This window comes from Aedes albopictus, chromosome 2 (genome assembly GCF_035046485.1).
Source record: "Aedes albopictus strain Foshan chromosome 2, AalbF5, whole genome shotgun sequence".
Taxonomy (NCBI): Eukaryota; Metazoa; Arthropoda; class Insecta; order Diptera; family Culicidae; genus Aedes; species Aedes albopictus.
Window position 1 is genome coordinate 487,777,672 of NC_085137.1, and position 15,454 is coordinate 487,793,125.

At 37.1% G+C, this 15,454-nt stretch overlaps 1 protein-coding gene across 3 annotated transcripts in view; it reads left to right on the plus strand.

Annotated features, from left to right (window-relative positions):
- The window catches only part of LOC115263514 (GTP cyclohydrolase 1), a 77,220-nt gene that overhangs the window by 11,875 nt on the left and 49,891 nt on the right, over window positions 1-15,454 (plus strand). For 2 of the 3 annotated variants that reach the window (XM_062854186.1, XM_062854187.1), the window contains exon 1: window positions 6,910-7,057. The exons of the other annotated variant lie outside the window; for it this stretch is intronic. The gene's annotated coding sequence lies outside the window, so the exon portion shown is untranslated. Of the gene's footprint in view, window positions 1-6,909; window positions 7,058-15,454 lie in introns of those variants that run through there. 3 annotated transcript variants of the gene reach the window in all.

A 15,454-nucleotide genomic window follows, 5' to 3' on the forward strand; every position in this document is an offset into this window, starting at 1 on the left:
TGTTTTACACTAGCGCGCCCAATAACATTTCGAGTTCTACTATTTGATGTGTAAATAAGACGAAATCAGTAAAATGTATTGTGTAAAAGCCCGATAATAATACACAAGATGTAATGATACAGATGTGCTTCAAAAATTATAATCTAAAATAATTTTGACGTGGTGATTTTAACACATTATCGAATAGCATCAATAAAAACTGGTTGTTTTTTCGATACACTAAGTCTAGGGTACAACTTTTTTTTAGCAAGCATCGGATCACTTATCGGTCTTCAACAAAGAAGTTCCGCATAGAATTCCCTATAATAATACTAAAAATAAGGGTTATTGAACGCTTCTAGTGCCATCTAGTGGTAGAAACTAAAACTATGCCATTCCTGCACATATTTGTACCAGTTTTACCATATAAACTTCAGACTAGTCGAGCGATACCTAAGACATTATCAATTCAGCTCAAATTTGTGCTGCAGCTTATAGGAGTCTAAAACAGCAAATTGAGGTGGTCAGACTTAGGATATTTTAGTTTTAAATTTTCTCATAAATGTTTGAGCAGCCCTAGTAGAATACCATTGCTCAAATTAGAATTTCCGACTTCTTCCAGTTATTTCTCCGCTATCTTCCATTCCAGCGATGTAGTTTTTTGTAGGTAACAAACCTATGGAATCCCCCAACTACACTGAAAAAATCAGCTTCATAGCGTTCTTGACAGCTGAGAAAATGCAGATAGTATGCAGCTGCTCCATGTATTTATACTCGAGTTGTTCGCATTTTCGTCTTCTAGAAACCTCTTTTTCAAAACTATGGGATATTTTTTGAACGGCACACATAACGGTGACACCATTGGAGCTCCTCGTACAAAAAATATTCTAGTTTTACCTAAAATAACACAATTGTTGACCAAAATACAGAGAACAACACTAAAACGGACTTTCAGCGGTTCTCAGGATCGTTCAAAAAAGGTTATCGATATAAGGACCACTTTTTTCTTCCTAAATCGTTGAAATACTCACAATTGTTAACGAAAAAATCATTTAGTATAGATCTATGCGGCTGTCCATAAACCACGTGGTCATGAGGGGCGGGGGGGGGGGGGGTTACGGCCAATGACCATTTTGTATGGACAAATAAAAAAATGTGTATGGACTAATGACCACGCGGGGGGGGGGGGGGGGGGTTTGAAAAGTCCCAAAAAAATGACCACGTGGTTTATGGACAGCCCCTATTGTCGAATTATTTTTAAAACGTGTTTTATGATTACGATTTGATTTAGTGCAAAAATATTGCACGCGCCCCGTCCTCGGAGGAATCAGGTTTACGGAACACCTCTGAAAGTGAGGTGAAGTACAAATGCGTTTAACACTCTGAATACCGTGATAAACGTTACGCGGAATACCGTGATCAGAAAAAAGTGGGAACTAAACGTTTGATCAGCTCGTTCTCAGCCCTCAGTGAACCGATTTTCAATTTTCTCTCAGGGATCTTTAACCCAACTATTCTACTTTTATTTTATACAGAATTCATGTTTTAAGGGATGCTTATTTTTCCTCCAGAATAGCGTGAGTAAGGAACGTTTTTGAAATATCTGATATTTTTGGTTGCATGAAAAATTTAAGCCTGACCAAGGTCGTGACAACTTAAAATGACTGCAAAACGTGATTTCTGCTAATCAGGCATATTGTAGAGGTAATACAAAATGTTCGCAACTATCTTGAACATCCCTAGCTACGATCAATTGCGGCTCTCGACGGCTCTTGCCAAGCATCCTAGAGGGTTAGAGTCTTCAGCAAAGTCATCTAGATCGATTGGTGCAACATTACTATGTTTTTGTTTTCCATCTAGATCTGCTGAAACTGATCTAGATCAGTTTTATCTTCCAATACGACGCTCTAGTGATCTCAGTATGCATCCTAGAGGGTTGGAGTCTTCGACAAAGTGTTTGGAATTGGCTGGAACTACATTTTAACGTCTTTGGTTTCGATCTAGATTTGCTGAAACTGATCTAGATAAGTTTTATCTTTCGATACGACGCTTTAGTGTTCTCGATATGCATCCTAGAGGGTTGGAATCTTCGACAAAGTCCTTTGGATTGGTTGGTACTACATTCTTACGTCATCGGTTCTGATCTAGATCTGCTGAAACTGATCTAGATAAGTTTTGTCATTCAATATGACGCTCCAGTGTTCTTGGTATCAATCCTAGAGGGTTGAAGTCTTCGACAAAGTGCTTTGGATTGGTTGGTGCTAGATGCTTATGTCTTCGGTTTTGATCTAGATCTGCTGAAGCTGATCTAGATAAGATTTATCTTTCCATACGACGTTCTTGTGTTCTCGATATGTATTCTACAGAGGGCTTTAGGTCAGAAGGTCGAAGGACAAAAAGTCGAAGGGAAAAAGGGCGAAGGACAAAAGGTCGAAAGGACAAAAGCTCGAAGGGACAGAAGGTCGAATGGACAAAAAGTCGAATGGACAAAAGGTCGAATGAACAAAAATTTTAGTAGACCAAGTTACCAGCTGATGTGTATCACTTATAAGAAAAAATATTTCATGAGTCTTTGTTGTTTCTCATTGAGAGAAACATTATAGTACTGTTATAGAAAGCATATGCAAGTCAGACACTAACATTTGTATACAAATTTTTCCCTCCTTTTATTTATGGGCTGTGCTTTCAAGTGGCATTAAAGTAGTATTCATTTGTTGAAATATTTTGGTATCACTGATATTTTTATTGGAATTTTAATTGTCGGTTTTCTAACAAATTCTGGTCACTTTTTCTTGTCTTCCAATTTGTCTTTTGTCTATGTCGTTTTGTCCCTTTGACCTTTTGCCCATTCGACCTTTTATCCTTCGACTTTTTGTCCTTCCACCTTATGTCTTCACCCTTTTGTCATAGATTCCTACAGGGTTGGAGTCCTCGGCAAAAAGTTTTGGATTTATTGTTACTACATTCTTATGTGTTCGGTTTTGATCCAGTTCTGCTGAAACTGATCTAGATAAGTTTTATCTTTCAATACTACGCTCTAGTGTTCTCGGTATACATTTTACAGGATGGGAGTCTTCAGCAAAGTGTTTTGAATTGATTGGTACTACATTCTTATATCTTCGGTTTTGATCTAAATCTGCTAAAACTGATCTAGATAAGTTTTATCTTCCAAAAAAATGCTCTAGTATGTATGCTAGAGGATTGGAATCTTTGACAAAGTATTTTGAATTGGTTGATATTATATTTTATTACCTTTAGTTTTGATCTAGATCTGCTAAAATTAATCAAGATAAGTCCTTTCTTTTAATATGTACGATGGTCTAGTGTTCTTGGTATGCATCCTTGAGGGTTGGAGACTGGAGGGAGGGTCTAAAATCCTGAAAAATGATGTACGTCATATTTGAATTGGCCCTTTCCTGAAACTTGACTTATTTTGTAATAGTCACCTAAAATACACTTTTTTGCTGGAGAGGTTTTTTTTTTGAACGTCAAAAATAGGTAAACAAAAGCTCAACCCTTTTAAAAGACAGTCCAGATACATTTTAAAGAAACTATACAGTTGTTCGTGTTCGATATTTTTTATCAAAATCACAACTACTGAGCGCTCGGTAATGGATTTTTAACGAAATTTTGTAAAACTTTACCAAATTTCGGTAAAATGTTATTGTTTATCTATCAAACTCTTACGAAGCTTGATAAAAGTTGCCAACTTTACCGAATTTTACCGGTAAAAAAACTCAACGGTTGAGATTTCGGTAATATATTACCGAAGTCGATGTTTTTTTGTTAGTGTGTAAGTATGCAACGCGGCTTATCTAGTCAAGGTCTACACACTCAAAAGTTTTATTGAAATCTGAGAGGGTGCTGTCAACATATGTTCGAGTTGGCACGAAAACCATCAAAAATTTCGTGTGGAAACCAAGGACGCCAAAAAATAGTATGAATTTCGCAAGATATTCGTAGGAACATACCATAAAGTTTTGATACCAATAAAAAGAACTAGATTTAAGACAGAGATCTACTTTGAATGTTCAGAGAAATGAGCACATAATTTCAAATAAAAAACCACTTGAAAAAATTGTCAAAGAATTTCATTTTTCGGAAAGTTTCCAAAACATTTCTTAAAGAAATATGTCTAGAATTATGTCCTAAACCTCAGATAGAGAAACGGTCACTGAAATTTACGAATGAAGTGCTAGTAATGTACATTTTTTTCGTGGTTACATAGCCTTGTTAGGTATTCATTACAAATTATCCCTACAACCTTCCTTGCTACAGCAGAACACTGGATTCATGCAGCTATAATGGTTTGTTTACCTTTTCCATACATTTTTGTCAATTGCACTGAACCTCAGTACAATTTATTACTGAAACTTACCGAAATAGTAGTGCTGTTCTATTTTCATGGAAAAAAGTATCAAACATGCACATGAGTTTCCAGGGGCTTTTAAAGCATTCCAAGACCTAATTAATTTCAGGCATCTCAAAGGGTAGGGTGGGGCGGGGCAAGATGGGTCGCGGGGCAAGATGGGTCAGTGCCATTTTCGGGCCCCTTACTAATGTTTTGATTATGTTTATAATTTTGTTAGATGACCAGCATGAATATACAAAAGTTTGGGGCATTGATTGAAAAATTATTCACTCTCATTGGAAATAAAAAAATAAAATGCTTTTTAGCCATTTTTCTTATGCGATACATTCCATATAAACTCCATATGAACGGCCGCGGGGCAAGATGGGTCACCTTCAATTTTGAACGTATTTTTGGAGCATTCAAAAGTTATTTATTTTTTATTACAAGACTATCTCATAAATGATTTTAATCAAGCGGAATGAACGCTCAAAATTATAACATAAAATTATGATAATTTTTTGTGAAAACAACAATTTTCAAGGTGCCTTAGGGCCACTCAAATCGTAAAGTTTTTTTATATTCCAAATAAATTTATAAAATGTTTACTAGTAGTTCTTGTTTACTCAGTATGGATATGAATCATATATGAATGCGGAACAAATCTTATATTTTGACGTTTTTCGTTGAGAAAATGTGAATTACTTAAAAGGTGACCCATCTTGCCCCGCACTTTTTTCACGGCGCAAAATCGATCACTTTTTAAAACTGCTTGTTTAATATCATATTTTATATTTAATGAACTTTTTATCGACTATTAGTATAGCTAACTAGTGTATTAAAGAGTAGCGGATGAATACAAACCAATACGATTTGTATTTACAAAGTTATGGTGATCCATCCTTAGGTGACCCATCTTGCCCCGCCCCACCCTATTAGATATTTCAGAGAGTTTTCAAAGCGTTTGAGTGGAGCTAAGGAGATTTCAAAGAGTATAATGAAGGTGTCAGGAATTCCTCAAAATCCTCTGAAACGTTCGCGAAATGCTTTAAAATGCTTCACAAACCCACTGCAAGCCCGTTCCTATTCCCCTGAACACTCGTGAAACCCCATTGAGCCCAGTGGAATTTTCCTTAGCCCTCTGAAATGGCTTTAAAATTCCATCAAACGCTCCAGAAGCTCCAACAAAAATTGTAAATCTCCATGAAACACCTTAAATCCATAAACGTATCTGAATCCCTCGGAAACCTCCTGGAACCCCTTATAGACCCTATGAATTTCATCTAAAATTCTAAAACCAACATGAAACTCGTGAGTGGCATCCCTGCTCACATTCCTTTGAATCCCCTTTGGTGGACCGCCGCGAATCGCACCTAAAACCCTAGGAGCAACTGTGAAAACCACTTGAAATCACATGAAACATCCCTGAAACGACCTAAAATCATTCCGAAACTCCACTAAAACACCCTCTAATCCCATGTAGACTCTGAACGCCTCTGAAACCTTCTGAAAGATCTCTGAAGCGCATTGGAAACCCTTTGAAGCTGTTCAGAAACATCCTGAAACGTTCTTGAAATTCCACGAAATTTCTGAGGTCTCCTAGAATCCTCTTGGAAGGTGTTGATATCCCTCAAAATCACCCCTTTTTACGTGAATGTTGTTGCACGTGAAAATGATACATGTTTGAACAAACAATCGCATAATTATTGCTCAAGTATCTTATTTGTATGGGCGCCCCCGTTTTCAGAAATGGGAGGGACCTCACACTATGCTTAGAAACCCCCATGACCCCAAAAACACCCCCTTACAAAATTTCACGCCGTTTGGTTCAGTTTCCGAATGCATAAGAGTCAGACAGACAGACGGACAGACAGAAAATCATTTTTAAATAGATAGACATCTTATAACTATGGGGCCTTAGTGGTAATAAATAGTTTTGCCCATGGTTCCCTCCATTTAGGATGCAATGTGCGATGCGAAATTGGAAGGCTCTGATTTTGATGATAAGAGTGCTGTGATTTTTCAAAACCAGTGCTGCCAAGCATTAAAAAATATCAACTCTTGGTGGTTTGCTCACGTATAACATTGTTTGTTTTAGTATCTGGTGGAATGGAAACCATTGGTGCATTGAGAAGGATGTAGCTCCTTCTAAATCCATGACTGTAACTACGGCTAATGGCATCACTGTTCCACCTTTCTCCAGGCCCACCCACTTTCGGCAAAAGATAATGCATCCAAGACTCAAGAGACCCCACTTCACGGCTGCCGATATCTGATTTTGCTTTTTGTGTTCCATTGACCATACCCGGTAGGTATAGCTGGACTTCTCTCGAATCTCGATTCGTCCCAAGCGCCATCATCATCCACAAGCATGGTGGTGCTCTTAGAACCTCACGCGCCGTGATTCCTGCCCTGCTTCAAGCGTATGGCTGTTGCGTTGAAGCTCCTCATCATCCGGTGGCGGCGACAGACGCACAGACACATACACACCCTATAAATGCTGGTGCCCCAAGCAGTGACTTTTCAGTTGGACTTCGGCTTGAGCTCGGGCTTGGATGTGTGTGCTCTTCTTCTCGGTGAAATTCGCGTAGCAGCTCCCGTCCGTATCTGAGGAGCAACCGTCGTCGTTTTGGATCGATAGCACACGCGTTTGGTTCCGTAGGTTCGCGAAAGAAAAGAAAAATCTGTTGACGGGGACACGGTGGTTGTGCCTAAGTGATTGAGTGTGTAAGTTCGTGACGACTTTTCGAATCGACGAGTGCGAAGCCAAAAGGATACTTTTAGATGGGGCAGTGGTTGAGTTTTGTTTTCGAACAGGCTTGTGTTTTGGAATCAAGTAGTTTCACAATTCACATAGAATATAATAAATCTCGTAATCATCATAATGCTAATCTCCTTATTTAAATTTGTTTAAAAATAGAAATTCCATTTCTTTTCGGTCTCAAATGTCAAATGCCAAAGTGTATCTTGAACACTTTGAAGATATCCTTATTGATAGCTACATTACCACCAAATCATTAAACCTACCTCTGTCTCTACCCGCGACCGTATACTTTGTCTTGGTAGAATTGACCTTTACTTGCTTTGCACGTGTCAGCCTAATCAGTTTCGTCGAAAAACCATGTTACTTTTCCCTTTGAAACCGGTTTATTTAGCCGATGCTGTTGCAACCTCGCTAGCCTCGAACGCATTTGTTATGATCGGTTTCATCGCCGGGTTAAAACTTCCCTGTCCGAAAATGGATTAGTATCACTGTTCGTAGTTCAAGCAATTAATTCGATAGTGTTTTGATTATTCGAAATCTCGAAAAGGGAAAACTCGTTCGATCCAGGAAGAATTGGTTTACTGTTCACTGGATAAATACATGAATGATTGGGTGGCAAAGGGCCACCAAAAGGCGTAGAGTCCTTGAAATTTGTTTGGCAAGAGCAGTGACCCTTACATCGATGACTCGAGACCGGATTATAAATTGCGACTCGAAATCGATGGCCAACCGGAATCAACAGGTGGCACCGTAACGAGTTACTCTGTGTCGTGTCGGATGTGTCGGAACAGTAGCAACAGTTGGTTGGTTATTCGATGGAGTGGTATCTCCCTCACTTTGCACATCAGTTTGTATCCGATGGTAGCGAGAAAATCCCCGTTCGGTTGGCGTGAGTAGTGAGGGTGGTGTGAGTGGCAGTCAGTGAGGAAAACCTGTTGCATTTGAAATTCTGATGATGTGTCATTGCTGATGGATTAGCGGGTGAGGAGGTGGTGCGGATCAAGAGAGGGAGACGATGTTGTTTGCTATTGAAGAATCGATTTAGCTTAATTGCTGCTAATGTAGGGGGTGAGAATATGTGATTTTTTTCTGAGCTCATGGTCGAGAAGTACTTTGAGAATAAATACAATGTTGCTAATGGTTAGATCGAACAAAGTGTATGATAGTAAACAAACAATGCAGATCACTTAATATGGAAGAATGATATGACTGTGTTCATGATGTCATCCAAAAAGTGTTTAAACCAAAACCCCGTTTGCTTCACTAATTTTATTGTGCTTCACCAACCATAGCAGCCAAATTCAGCACAATATTTACATAACCCAATTCAACAACAAATAGAACAGCAGCGGAAATCGACAGAATCATGTCATTCAATATGCAATTCAAAATACATAGCAAGAATTGGCCAAAGCTTTCATGGTTTTCAGCTTTTATTAAAACCTGATTCACGGGAAAAAAATCCGCTGCTTGAAACCTGCTAAATGAGTCATAATTTCGCGTAAAATGTGTGTTTTCATGTTATAAATATACACCACAAAAAAAGGTCATAATTTCATGACTCATGTTGCCGTAACGTCACCTTGGCGTTACGTTTTTCATATTTATTGACAAAAAGTTGTAAGTTTAGTCATGATATCATGCCCATGAATACCAGAACTATTAACTAGATTCATAAAACCAGAAGCGGTATTCATAGAACTAGTAGTTGTCATTTACAGGTTCCAGTTTTATTAGCGAAATTTGGTAAGTCGGTTCATATTATCATGAAGTACGTACTCAAACTATGAACTAAATTTATGAAAGCTTGAGCATTACTCATGGTGCAAGTATTTGTCATTTATGGTACTGGATCGATTTGCGAAAAATGGTAGTACTGGTCATGTTATCATAAAACATGTTCTGAATTTATTACCTAATGTTATAAAAACATAAGCAGTATGCATGATTCTAGTATTTGTAATTTATACTATCGGATTAATTGGTGCAAAGTGGCATTTAAGGTCATGTTATCGTGAAGCACGCACTCTGAAATCATGAACAAGGTTCCTGAATATTGAAGTAATTTTTATGATTCTGGTATTTGTCAATAATACCGTATTTTTTCTTCAGCTGGTGAAGCTGGCCAAAATTTTGTGCCGGAATTGTGCGTGAGCTTGATTGTTCTGCTGCTGATGCAGCTGGCCGGAGTTTTGTGCCGGAATATGCAGTTTTTTCACTTTCAATTTCTGGAATGTAGTTCAATAATTATATAGTTTACTACTATTTAAGTAAGAACAATTCACTACAATTTTTTGAAAACCAAAAAAAAATCTCACCGGAAAACACTGCCGCTCTTATAGAATTGTACATTTGTAATTTAAAATTATAAATATGTTCAAATGATTCCGGCTCCGTTATGCCCATGTGGCGCCCGAGCCTTGTAAATAAACGAATAAGCAAAAAAAAAAACACTGCCGCTCACAAAAGGCGCCTTGACAGAAGTGACAAAAATGGCGTAAGTGATTCTGCACGAGGGTTTGCGTAACGCTTACAGTGCCCAAATTCGTTTGTTGTGATTCATGGTTTTATGACTCTGCGTTATGATCATACGACTCAGCTTCTGGTTGAGATGACTCAGCGTCATAGTTGTATGACTCAGAGTCATGCTACCATGACTCAGCTATATGGTATTCAATTTATGAAAACGAGCTTAATTTTTTCATAACGCTTTTGACGGCCATGGCTTTTGTTGATGGAATCAGTTATTATTATTCATGATAATCGTTGTTAACGTCACGATATCATGACTTGTAGTTACAATATCATGAAGCGACAAGTTTTATGATTTCATAACATTTTATTCATGGATCCGGCAACGAATTTTTCCCGTGTTCGATAACGAATGTAGCGTAGAATACCATTTGTCATTGCAAAGCATATAACTTAAAATGGGTAGCATCAACCACGAAGCGAGGCATCAACAACCAAGCGTCTCCATTTGTTTCCCAAAAAAAACATGAAAAAAAAATCAGGGTCGCCTATTTTCCCGGAAAACTTGTTGCCCCTGACACTACTTTGTTTGAAAAATCATAACTCAAGAACGAAGCATTGCAGAAACATTTGTGTTAGAAAATGAAAGCAAATTTTCTCAGAAATCCAAAAACATGTAAACTGGAAAAAGTTTTCCTCAAAATTTTCCACAGTTGAGAAAATTCGTAAAGAAAAGCCGGAAAACTATTTTTAATGTTTTCTTTATAAGCTTTAATCGCTGATATTTTTGGAATGCACTTTTTTTTTTGTTTTTTGAGTTATGGCCAATTTTGTTGAAAAATGTCCAAATGTGCCTTTTTTGAAAAACAATAACTCAAGAACGAAGCATCATAAAAACAAAGTTTTTTAATAAAAATGAAAGCAATTCAAAAAAAAATATGAAGTGGAGGACCTCTGAGGCATTCGTCTCTGAATCTTAAGGAACTCATCTAGGGAAGACTCTTTCAGAATTCTCCCAGGGTTTCCTCCGGGAATTTCTGCAGAAAATGCAACATGAATTTCTCTTGGAATACCTTCTTCAATTCCTCCAGACTTTCCTTTAGAATACATTCCAGCGATTTTGTTCAGGAATTCCTTCAGGCGAATTCCAGGAGTTCTCCAAGAATTCCATTATTTGAGAATTCTGCTGAAATACCTCCAGAATTTTATTCAAAATTTCTCCAGGGAGCCTTATTGGGATTATTCGAGTGTTTCCTCCAGTGATAGTTTCTAGGCTTTCACAAGAATACCTGCAAGAATTTTACCAAGAAACCTTACGGTTATACATCAATTGACTTATTACAGGATCTCTGAGATGAGTAAATGCAGTATATGAGTATATAAACTGTCTTTAGGGAAATCCCAGCAAACAAGATGATTAATTACTGAAAGAACTTCAGTTAGTCATAAAAGACGTTATGTAGACATTTTCACCACACTGATTTATTCTGAACAAGTGGACTTTTTGTCCAAAATTAAACAGCATGACTGCTGAAGGGGTAAATAATGCTTTAAGAATATAGTGTTAATATATTCAACATTCTCATGTTGCGTTTAGTCTGTAAAAGATCTAGTAGGTATAAATATGCTAAGGGTGCTCGCCCCACCCCCCCCCCCCCCTGACCGAAAAGCTGACTACGCCCTTGGCCATCGTGGCTTTAACTAGTGTAGTGAGCTTCCCGGAGAAATTGTTCTCGTACATGATTTTCCATGGCTCTGTGTAGTCGATACTGTCGTACGCTGCCTTGAAGTTGATGAACAAGTGATGCCCTGATATTCGCGGCATTTTTGAGGATTTATCACACGGTGAGGATCTGGTCCCTTGGCGATCGGCCATCGACGAAGCCGGCTTGATAACTTTCCCACAAACCTATTCAGTTTAGGTGAAAGACAACGAAAGATGATCTAGGATAGTACTTTGTAGGCAGCATTCAGAATTGTGATCGCTCGGAAGTTTGCACAGTACAATTGGTCATCTTTCTTGTAGATGGGGCATATGGCCACTTCCTTTCCTTCCTCCGGTAGCTGTTCGGTTTTCCAGATCTGAACTATTACCCGGTGCAGACAGGTGGCCTACTTTTCCGGATTCATCATGATGAGTTCCGCTGCGGTACCATCCTTACTAACTACCTTATTGTTCTTGAGCTGCTGGATGGAATCCTCAGCTTCCCTCAACGTAGGAGTTGGCTCGTTGTTGCTCCCTGCTGTACTGACGTAGTCATTTCTCCCGATGTCTTAGTCCTCCATGCAGTGGCGTAGCAAGGGGGGGGTGCGGAGGTGCGGTCCGCACCGGGCCCCCGAATTCAAGGGGCCTCCAAATCAGTGAAGGTTTCTTACACTAGTTTGAATAAAGTTTTTTAAATAGCGAAAGTTTGCTACAATTATAAGTTCAATACTTGCAGATCTGCTGAAGGGTTTGTAGGGGCCCCTTCGTGAGATTTTGAAATGGGCACACAGATGACTTATTTGAAGTCCTTTTTTTTCGATGATTGCTCTTTGTATCTACAGGGGTCCCGAAATACAAGAAAGATGTGCTAGAAATCAAAATATAATTTTACGAAATTCAGTACCGTAAACCGGGGTCAAATTGATCTTCGGGTCGAAATTGATCAACCGTTTTTCCGTTAGAAAAAGCATAGTATCATACTGTTGGAATCTGATGCTAAACGATATTTGTAAGGAAACTATTCAAAAAATGCTTTATCTACATGAAAAACGACTGATCAATTTCAACCCGAAGATCAATTTGACCCCGGTGACGGTACCGATATGGAAGTAAAATTTATGAGCATAATGAAAATGTCCCTGATACTTATCCCAACCACAGGACCAAACATAGCTGTTTACTTAGCTTAGGATAGCAGTTGAAATTCAGAGGTCTCATTTATTAAAGTTAAGATCTAAACACATGTCACGTCAAAACTGTAATAACAAAAGTTTGTGGATAAGTTTTACTCTCGTATAAAAAATGCAATCAACTTATTCCAACTATTTCATCAAGTATTTCTTTCTACATGTTCCTTGAAGGTTTTCTGCGGGAATTCCGTCAGTTAAGGTACTTGTCTCTGGGGATATCTTTTACGATTTATCAGGAGTTACATCAGGAGTTCTACAAAAATTCCTTTAAGATTAACTTCAGAACTTTTTTCAGGGATTACTTCAGAAATTCCTCTAAGCATTGATTTAGGAAAGCTTACAATGATGCATTCCTTCAGGAACTTCTCCAAGTATTTCTACAGGAACTTCTCAAGAAATCCTTCAGGAATTCCTACAAGGTTTTTTTCAGGAATTTCTTCAAACATTCGATCAGGAATACCTCTTCGAATTCCTTCATAAAATCCTACATGGATTACGTCATGAAGTCCTTTAAGGAATCCCTCAGATGAGCCTTAAGAAATAATCTTGTAGGAGTTCCTCATGGAAAATATTTTTCATGAATTTCGGAGATCACGCTTGGAGCCATACCTGAATGGATCCTTGGAAGATTTTCTAAAGAAATTGTGGAGGTATTCCCGAAGGAATTCTTGTAGAAATGTTTGCAAGAATTTTTGGAGGAATTTCTAATAGAATGTTTGTCTTGATGAATTCCGAGACGTATTCGGAAAGAATCATTGGGTTGATTTTGCAGGTATCTTTGATGACATTCTTGAAGGGTTACTATAGTACAAGGAGTAGCTTGAGGATTTAGGTAAAGAATTCCTGAAGAAATTTTGAAGGCAAAGAGATTTTTGGAAGAACTAATGATGACATGCCTATTATTTCTCAAAGAAATCAATGGCGGAAACCTCAATGAATTCCTCTCAAATTCTTTGGAGCAAATCGAAAAATAAAAGAGATCCTGTATATTTGGAGGAATTTATGCCTCCTGGGGAAAATTCTGTATAAATCCTTTGGGGGTGAATGTGTTCATATTTGTAGGATTATCTGAAGGAAATCCATGAACGAATATTTGTATTGTAGCTTGAAAAAAAAATCCTTGGAGAAAAAGATTAAATCTTCACTGAACTTCCATAAAGATTATTGAACGAATTGTGAAAAAGGACTTGAAAAATTCGCATAAGGAATCTTTGGTCGATTTTCTACAGCAATTATTGGAGGAATTGTGACGAAATCCCTGCAGGTAGTACTAAAGAAATGCTTGAACAAATTCTTAAGATATCATTTGAAGGACTTCAAGAAAAACCATTTGAGGTATTGCAAAAAGAAATTCTTGGAGAAATTTCTTTAAAAAAAAGAATTCCTAAAGGATTCTTCTCCAAAATTGCTGAAGTGATTATGTGAGGTAGCCCCAAAAGAATTATTTGTGGAAATCTTAAGAAACGTTTTATAAAATTCATGGGAATACATATAATTGAAGAAATTGCTTCAGAAACGCATGGAGGAGTTTGTAGCAACTTTCGAAGGAAATCTTAGAGAAATTTGTAAAGAAGTCCTTGAAGTAATTCCTAGATAAATCGTAAAATATATTCAAGAAAAAGTTCTTGGAGTTCCTCACTTGGAACAAATGCATCATGCAATCGTAAGAATCATTTTTAAAAGTTTCGTGAAGGGAATCTGGACGAAACTGGTGTTCCTGAAAGAAACCTTGTAAGAATACCTGAAGGATTCATTGAAAGAATCACAGTAGAATTTTCTGGAGGAGTTTCTGTGAGAATTCTGGAAGGAAATAAGTTTTTTTTATTAGAATTTCTGATGCATTTCTTCGAAAATTTCTTTTGGGTTTTTTTTTCACCAATTACTTTGAAAATCCGTGCAGCAATTCGTTAAGGAATATCTTAATCTCTTCAGCAAATACTCTAAAAATTTTCTTCGAAAATTCCTTTGGGAATTCTCCAAGGATTTTTTTTCTGATTTCATTCTGCATTATTTCTAGAAAATTTCTGTGGCTATTATTTTGGAAACTGTTTCAGCTATTGTGTCGAAAATTGAGTGCGCTATCCCTTTGGTAAAAATTCTCAAGCTTTTTTTAGGATCTCTGTTAAAAGTATCATTGAAAATTTCTGCGGCAGATCTATTGAGAAATTGTTAGGCAATTCCTTTGAAAACTTCTTTAATGAAGCAATGACTTTACGAACTTCAGATTCTTATTTCTACGGAAATTTCTTTAAAAGTTTTGTCTGCAATCTTTTGCTGTTTTTTTACTATTCATTTGAAAAATCATCTGATAATTACTTTGGGAATAACTTTAACACTTTTTTGGAAACTTCTTCGCCAGTTCATATGGAAATTAATTAATTAATTCATTTGGCATTTTTTTCGGCAATTTCTTTGGAATTTCTTTTGGTAGCTCTTTTGATAATTTTTCGACAATAATATTCGAAATTGATTTTAGTTATTATTTTTGAAGTTTCGATATTCTGTGGGCAATTGCTTTGGAAATTCATCAAGAAACTCCTTTCATTGAAAGATTCACCGGCAGTCCCTTTGCTAATATGCCTGAAATTTACGTTTGTTTTTATTTCAATAGTTCCTTTAGAAATGCATTCGACAGGTACTTTGAAAATTCCTTAGTCAATTCGTTTGACTGACTCCGGTAATTCATCAGAAAATTTCTTTGGTAATTCCTCTGGATTTTGTTTTTCATAATTCTTTACAGAATTACGTCTGTTATGCAGCTGGTTTTTGCCTGGTTTTGCAGTTCTATGAGATACACTCTAGGGAATTAAAAAAAAACAAGAATTTAAAACGGCCGAAGAAAATCGCAAAGGAATTACCTAAGGAATTTCCAAAAAAAAAAAAAAAAGAGAAGTTTACAAACAATTTCCTAAGAAAATCACAAAGCAATTTCTAATAATGTTTTATTTTCAATTTATTTCCTGAAAAATAATCTTATATTTTTTAAATTTCTA